The sequence below is a fragment of the Genypterus blacodes genome, unplaced genomic scaffold (genome assembly GCF_046128005.1).
Source record: "Genypterus blacodes isolate CSIRO-AG114 ecotype Tasmania unplaced genomic scaffold, CSIRO-AGI_Gbla_v1 ptg000133l_1, whole genome shotgun sequence".
NCBI lineage: Eukaryota > Metazoa > Chordata > Actinopteri > Ophidiiformes > Ophidiidae > Genypterus > Genypterus blacodes.
Window position 1 is genome coordinate 3,836,062 of NW_027466935.1, and position 9,164 is coordinate 3,845,225.

Here is a 9,164-nt window from a genome sequence, read left to right on the forward strand (position 1 = left end):
GAGGAAGTCAACGCAGCATATGAACGGGATCACGCGAGGAAAGGTTACCCACGGCTCGATGTTAGCCGTGTATGGACAAACGATCCTTTTATGGAAACATGGGGCGGGGCTTAGCAGAACTCGTCAGGCCCCTTTGTTGACAAATTAAGAAAGGGGCGTGACCTGTCGGCTGCCTCTGGCCTAAATATGGAACGGAAGGCGGAATTCCCGAACGGCTCTAATTCCTTTGTGAGCCACGTTTAGGTCAAACTGCGAAATCTTCGAATTAAAATATGAAGTATTTTCTCCTCCTAGGCCGCGTTGGTGCTGGTGGGCGTTCTGAGATGCTGGGAGAGGGGGGGAAGCAGACGCTTTGTGTGGCGGTGAAGCAGGGCTGGGCTCCGGGGCGGTGATCGGCCTGTCAACAGAGGAGCCTCGTGGTTTGGGGGGAGGGGCAGCCAACACAGGGACGCCCTGTGTGACGTTTACGGTCCGCTGGAATGTGGAGTCGCTCAAAGAAAACACATGGAGGAAAAAAAGAGCTACTGTGTTCGGCTGAAATATGACCTCACTAATGGCGAAAGAAGACTATTCATAGGAATAAACTGCGACATTGTTACAGATGGCAAGTACATGCAGTAAATATAATCCCTACTTGTGTGGGGTTTTTCTTTGGCCCCTCTAAAATGTCTAGAAAATTACTCAAAAGACAAAAATGGTTTAATTGAGAGTTTTCAAAAGTTTAGTTATTATTATTACTTGTCACATACAAGTAAGTAGTTACTCCTGTTCTAAGCGTAAGTCAGTAACTTTTGAGCTTATTAGGAAAACTAGAAAGCTAGAAAGATCAAAACTCTGTAGCTGTTGAAGGTACTGTACATTAAAAGTGTTCAGAATCAGCACAGTCTGAATTAGATGATGGTGATAGTGTGTAGCCCTACTGGGCACCCGGCTGCGTCTGGATAAATATAGCTGCTATCTGAAAATGCATTTCTGACCACCACATGCAGATCTGTAATTAAATCCAAACAAGATGTCAGCTATTGATAGTCTATCATGAGATGCACACCTGTTTGCTTGTTTATAAGTGAGGTCCAATATGTCCTCTACACTGGTGCCAGGTTATGTTCTGTCAAACTAGTGCAGAATTTATCATTATATTTCCATTTGAACAGACGGACCAATAGAACTTTGTGTATTTACAGTCAGATCAGTGAATTGAATCAGTGAAACTCTTGGTTTGACAGTTACAGTTGTGAATATAACACACATATGTGCACAATAAACAACACAATATCACAGGTTTATCTCTTTGTGATCAACAAAACAGAGGTTGAAGGCTGATGTCGAACCCCCTTTTCTCATCACAGTATTACCAGAGTCATTAACTGCCATGACATCATTGCAATGACTTTATCTCTCCATTTTACCATAGTAACATTACCACCTGTTGGTCACCAACATCCTCATTTTAACACACTTACTCCATGCTGTGTAAATGATTTACGCCCCCGGATGAAAATCTTTACCATTGTCTCATTTTGCCCTGCAGACAGCGCAGCGGAAGCTCAGTAATGACTGAGCCTTTTCTCTCAGCATGGTGGTAACAGTTGGTGGGCTGTGGGAAGTCAACACACGCACACACACCTTTGACAACTCATTGTATCTTCATCGTTTGAGCAGAAGGTTACATTTCATTGTATTCATGTTTCAGCAGCTCATTATGCCATAATAGTGACTGCAGTGGATTCTTAACATCTTTTGCCATGATAATTACATTAAATTACGATCATTTGGCAGACGCTTTTATCCAAACATATTTTACCACCCTTCTTAGAGGGGGGAGCAATTGAGAGTTTGGTGCCTTGCTCAGGGGCACGTCGGCAGGGACTTGAACTGGCGACCCTCCAGTTCCCAAGCGGAAGCTCTACCCACTGAGCTACTGCCTCCCCATCATTCAAACAAGAGAACAAACTGAAGCTACAATCAGAAAACAGCAAATAACTGTGAATGACCTTGTATAAAGCTCTACCACATTACAATCCAGAGTGTCCTTCATGTTCAATATTTTTTTTATTATTTACCAGATCAATCTCATGTTTTATCATAGAATTTTAAAATATTTACAAGAAATCATTGAGGAAACGTCTTCCCTCATTTATTTCTATGCAGAATCAAGAATTTCCCTATTTGTCTCCTTTTGTTTGTGAAAATGTTTTGAGAATGAATCAATTAAATCCAAAATAAAAATGCAATCATAGACCAATTGAAAAGTAGACCGGCTTTAGACTCCAGAACGTTAAGCTTCTGGTCATATCTTCATACATGCATTGAATTAAAGCAAATATACTTTGCTCATAATCATTAAAGCCCCTTTCTATCTTATTTGCACCTCATACAGCTTTATCTCTAATCTGATAGCAGACATCCATGCTTTACCTTCATAATTACATTTGAATATTCATGCTTTCATTCTGCGCACCCATTGTTACCCTCAGTGTGCAGTTTGCTGTGTGCGGCGTAAGGTGACTTATAGAAGCTGACGTTGTCCTTTACTGCAGAAAGCTGTGAAACCTATCTGCTGTTTGCTGCTATTCAACTATTCAGGCATAACAAATTCTTTAAGACTCCCATTAACACCATTTCTATAGATGGACTCTTCTCAGCTAAGATGGCTACTGTGGGTGATAATGACACTCTTGTGCACTCCTGGGGATAATCAGACACACACACACACACACACACACACACATACACACGCACACACAACTCAAACCTTACTATCTTTCACGCTGGGCTCATTTGCATTCTCATCAGTATGCATGAAATTTCTCGCTGAACTTTAATACCCTAACTGCTGCATAATACACTTTAATGAGCATAAAAGTGAGCATGACAATTAAAACTCACATTAATCACTAAACGCTGAGGGGTGGGGATGCAGGGATGAGATGAGAGGGAAGGGAGGGAGGATGTGGGAGGATACGGACGACTGAGGGGATAAAGAGCACTCTGGAGAGGGAGGGAAGAGAGAAGACATTGAAGCAAAAATGGAGAAAGGAGGGAGCTGATAGATAGTGAAGAGCATGAAAAGAGGAGGAGGAGGAGGAGGAAGAAGAAAAAGGCAGTGAGAGAAGAAGAGGAAAAGGAGGAGGATAAGGATGAGAGCTGTGAGCTTTAAGTGTTGGAGAGTGATGAGGAGCTGGCAGAGGCGTCGCTACAGAAAGAGCAAATGAATGATGTGTTTTCATCTCAGAAGTGCATGGACCAGCCCACGTCTGCGTGTGTGTGTGTGTGTGTGTGTTTCTGATAAACATAGAATTGCATAAAGCTGCACTTCCTGTTTCTCTCCCTCCTGCTTTTCCGTTATCACATTATCTTTTCTTGTTTCCTCTTCCTCAAATAAGACAGATCATGATCCTCTTCTGCTTACACACAAAGGAATTGAGAGGTAAATCGTGATCGTTTCCCCAACACACACTAATTACCTGTGTGGCTCTGTGGAGTGTGTTTCCATAGTTTTGCTGCCAGTATAAGCGCTGCCATCCAGAACGGGTGCAGTCACAAATTCACATAAAAGTCGAGTTAGTAAAACACAATAAACAAAGAGGACAGAGTAAACACACAATTGACCACACACTCATAAACATATACAAGCACAACACTAATATACCACACACACACACACACACACACACACACACACACACACACACACACAGGTCTCAATACAATCACTCACAAATTGTTTACTGCTTAAATTGCTGTATAATTTATCATATCTTTGCACATGTTAATTAAAGCTATTATGTATCAAAATGTCGCAACCCACCCAGCATACACACACGCACACACACGCACGTACACACAAAACAGCCCATAATTTAATCATTGCAGAGTTGACGCTTTTCTTACAGTATTTGACCCTCCTTTGTCCTTCCTCTAGCTTAACCTACCAGTGAATGCAGTGTGTGTGTGTGTGTGTGTGTGTGTATGTGTGTGTGTGTGTGTCAGGAGGAGGCATAATAAAAGCCCATCTGCATTTCCATAAATCAGACAGGCAGGTTTGTTGTCATCCAGTGGAGGGGCCTGAGAGCGAGGCCCCAGGGCCTGTAAGCCTTATAAACTATGCAGTCTATATAGTGTGTGCATCTGTGTGTGTGTGTTTGTGTGTGCGTGTGTGTGTATTCCAGGAACACTGCATCGTCAATGCTGCACACTTAATGTTTTAAACATATTTGCAGTTAGTTTGCCATCTATCTGTGTCACACGCACACGCACACGCACACGCACACACACACACACACCTTCTTACGTCATTTACACCAGTCTAAGTCACAAATTCATTGATGCGACTGCAACAAGTAGTCAAGTCAAAGCAAATACAAAGTCATGACTCTAACCCATACATATCTTAATAATTCATACTTTAATGCTAATATGATAATATTAATATAGTAATAATGAAAGCTATATATCATACATGAAATGATGCTGTCTAAATGAATAATTCATGGTGCGAAGCTGGTTAATAAATGATTTAATAAGCGGAACATTTTCAACATCTGTTAGTGTGGAACACATTTGGGGAGAGACGGTGGGAGGAGGGAGTTCATTCACATCACACACTTAAGCTATTCATCTTTATTTTGATGGAAACTGATGGCAATGATTATGATAGATATTTGGGATCTTCAAACACAAGATTCATTCAGTTAGGTGTCTTTTTGTTGCTGTTGAATTGAGACATAGTCTCCAAAACCACAAACGGTGGTGTGGACACTGAAGAAGCCGTGATAAGCTCTGAGCGTGAGAGCAACACAGGAAGAGGACAGAGGACAGACAACAGCTGCTTCGTCTCTGACATCCAGAAGTTGCAGAGTCAGACAACGAAGCTGACGTCCTGTGGAAGGTTTCGTGCCGCACTACCGGCCTGTCAGAGAGCCACCACACACACCATTCGCAGGGGGGACGTCGGGGGCTCGGACATGGACGGCAGCAGGAAGAACAGTTTGTTTTCCTGGCTGAGCTCACAGATAATGGGAGTTCCAACAGCACAGTGGATGTCATTGTTTCTGTGCTCCATGTCTGTGTCTTCCTCTTTGCTTGAGACAGTGCAGCTGTCGGTTGATGCGTCTTCCTCAAGTGCAACCTCACTTCAGTTTGAGGATTGCGTAAAGGACACGGTACGGCCTCAACCCGAAATGCCTCCTGGAGAGTTGGAAGGTGGCAGACGCGCCTGTTTCAAATCGTTATTCTCCAAACTCTGCCACTCCACCACTGATTGGCAATTAATTGTTTGGGGATTACAAAGACACAACGAATTCTTGTTAACAACCCTCTTCTCTCCTCCTGAATTGAGTGTTGGTGCTGTTTTCAAATTGAAATGGAAAATACATCCAGACACACACACACACCCACTCTATGACAGCAGGAACCCATCAGTAATGTAACGAGACTCTTCTCTCCATTACTACATGAATGGGCTTTAGCAGACAAAATGGTGGAACTACAACAGAGGTTACATGAATCGAGTCCTTTTCTCTGGAACCCACAGCGCAGACAAACCATCACATGCTCCACTCTCTTAAAGTTAAGGGAAGAACTTTGTTTATTTCCCTTGTTGCTCTCTTACATTTCACAACTCACCGCGCTGAAACGTCTGAGGATGACTGATAGTGTGAACCATCAAAGACTTCCAGTGTTCCACTCCAGCTTTCCTTCTCTTACCTCAGTATTGCAGTAGTTTGTACAGAAAGCTTGCAAACACACAGGGCAGCACACACAAATGAATATGGGCGGTTGCGTCAGCGCCTGTGTCACCCTGGGGTCTCTAAAGGCTTTTTACACCCGAGATGGAGTGACAGACACGCGTGAAATCATGCAAGAAGCTGACTGCCAGTGTAATATTGGGATACACACATTATGTTCTGATACAGCACCTGGTCTTCTTGTCTAATACGTGTTAGAATAAGCGTGGGATCCAAATGACTGACAGGTTGAACCATGTCTTGTCTGACGGGGAGACGTTCTCTATAAAAATGCTTTTAACAGCATTTTAATATACATGAAATACCATTTTACCACTAGATCGGATTGAATACAGATAAATTGCCTCTGAATGTGTTGAGCTTGTTTCTATTTAGGTGTTAAGACGACAAGAAACTGGTGAAATGTTCCAAATGTTCTGTACAGTAGAAAATACGGCTCCCTTTGACGACGTTTACACTGCGTCCTGTCAAAGGTCCTAATGACATCATGTTCTCGTGTCTCAACAGTTTGCTCACACTCCCTCGGCTCAGATTGTCCTCTGAAATCAGCAAATCTTGGGTGAAAATCCTCAAATTCCCTTTTTCGACAGGCTGTATACATTTGCTTTATACCTGGATCGTATCTGATCCTTTTGTTTACATGCTGCTTGTATTGGGTCAGTTGGTCCAGCTGGTGTTTAGGTACTGAGACATAAAGCTGAATGTAGTTACATTCTTGTCTTTACTTACTGTCTTTACATTTAAACAGCATCAGTATGTTTGCTGTTTCAAAATATTCACAATCCTTTCATTTGTAGTATTTCTAGCATGTGTTTATTTAGCGGGTAAAGTGGAGACAGAGGAAGAGGAGGAAGTCAAGGAGGTTAAAAAAAAAAAAATGACCCAGAACCTCTGGGCATGTGGAGGAGCATTTAAATTAATTTGAGACTCAAATGTGTCTCTAAGCCCATCATTTAGTCCTCATCGTCATTTAAGTTCTTTTCAATTAGAAGAGGGGGAGTTTAAATGTTATTAAAGCTGAGGTTTTAATTCACAAGTCCCTTTTTCAAAAGTTCATCAGAAAGTTTCAAGGTAGGTGTTGTATTTGTCTCTTCTCTCTCCTCTCCATGTTTAGATGCACAGGACACTCTGATCTGTAAGCAAATAGACTTGTAATCACACAGTGGAGGTGACATCCAAGGCACAGTCATGGTACAAATGAACTACATGTGTTGTGTGTGTGCGATGACATGCTAGAAAAATCGTAACACCTGTCCTCTCCAAATATTTGAATTGCAAACCAGACTTTCTGCCTGAACAATGTAAACAATGAGCAGTAACACTACAGAAAAGTGTGTCGGTTGCCATTGGCTGTAAAAATCCAAACCTTGAGCTCGATGTGTTTTATCATATAGAGACGAGGGAGAGACGGCACAAACATTCATTATAACTGTAATTCTCCATCTACTGTGTGTTTTCGCAACTCTGCCCAGGATCCTAAACGGGGATGAAAGCGAGTAGAACAGCTCTCTGCAGTGCACAAACAGTGTCAGAGAGGAAAACAAAGGGCTTGTTAGAGAAATGTAGCCCATCCCAAGTGGCCAAACACAGTGTGAGGTGGGCGTGCCGGGTGGAAGCGTGGAGTTCAATTTGTGTCATGCACAGACCCCCTGAGCTGGCTGGAGGAAAGGCCGACCCACTTGCGCAATGACGGCACAGATGGCTTTCTTTCTGATTGTTCATAAGGTAATAAGCGTTGGACGGTAAATAGACTTTTCTGAAGCATGCGTCCAGATAATGTCCGGTCTCGGGCCTGCAACCGGCATCAAAGGTAACGTGCGATGTGCCCTGTGTGTGTTTCCCCATCTGATCTGGGTGTACAGTGGTGAAATTGATCCCTGTGGTAGATACTCTGACAGGCCAGAGGAGCCAGTGTAGGAAGGAATTAGGAAGAGGAGAAGAAGACAGTGAAGGCTTTCTGTTTGTTCTGCCTTTAAATAATACAGCACGATGACAGCCAGCAAACAAAAGCATTTGTGTAAAGAGCAATGACACCAGGGATACACACACAACACAACACAACACAGCCAAATGCTTAAATTACAGATGAGAATTTTTTTTTTGTTCATGTTTCGCTGTGTTGTGATCGTTTGAAGAGAAGATGCAAAGACTCAGTGTCTTAACATCCAAGCACACAAGGAAAGCTGCTGGAAGCCTGAGAGAAGAGGGATTCTAACTCTCACTTTTCAATCTGGTACAACTTTCCAGATCCAAAAATGCCTTTTAGAGTATTTTTAGACGGTTTGTTGTTTATTAAGTGACTGTGAAGGACAATCAAGTGAGTTTCTGTCCTTCACACTTTCCTCACTCCCAGATTTATTCTATTGTATCTTGTTTTTGATGGTAATTTCCCTAAATTTCTTTTATTTAGCAGAATTGTATAGAATCAGGAAGAAAATCGAGACCAAAGAAGCTTCAGTGCCAAACTTAATTATAGCCGTGGAGAGAATTTACTTAGTTGCTCTCCAGCTTAATATGCAGATGAGGGGCAGAAGCGAATATTTGAACTTCTTAGATTTAATGTATCACCTTGAGATCCACAGGGCGTCCTCCCAGGAGTCCCTTTGTCTATGAATGCTAATGGGATCTCTCTATGTTAATAATAAATAGGTGCTGATAAAATAATAAAATCCTAATGTCCCTCTCAGACCTTTTTCCTCTCCTCCATCTCAGATTAGTTTATCAGGGCTTTTGCCGCCTCAAACACTTTGAGCTCAATTATTTAAATGCCTAAAAAATTCATATCCTCCTTTTTTTTTGGGGTGCAAAAGACATCATTCAGCCTGGGAAATTTGGAAAAAGAGGCAAAAGAGATTAAATATTTAGGAGTGCACGGTACTTTCAATTATTTTTCACATGCATAAACGTTAAAAACACATGCACAGAAATGAGCATTTGAAGGCAGAATAATTGCTACAGCACTATAATACAGCTTTGTCAATTATTTAAAATCTCCCAGTCAACACTTTACACATTTGTGTTTAATTGCATTTGGGGAATTTAGATGCAATTTTAAGGCTGCTTTGTTGTTGTTTTTACTACAAGGAAAGAATTAAGTGGGAAAAAAGTTTGAGCATGTAAGTGAAGTTTTGTAACATTTTCTATAATCAAGCAGAAAGTCAAGAAATTTCTAGAAATGAAATGAAATGTATTATTTTTACACATATTTTTTTTCCTTTTAACAAATAATTATTATGTGTGAGACTTTATTTTATTCTACATAATTTTCTAGTATGAATCCTAGAATTTTCCTGTAACTGTGCTATACTATAGACTTTAGTTTACAAGGTAAGAGTGAATGATCCAATCAAACATGTGTCCAGTGTCTAATAAAGTTTGCATAGTTTGTGTCGTCCGTTTGCATTGGGGCCTCGC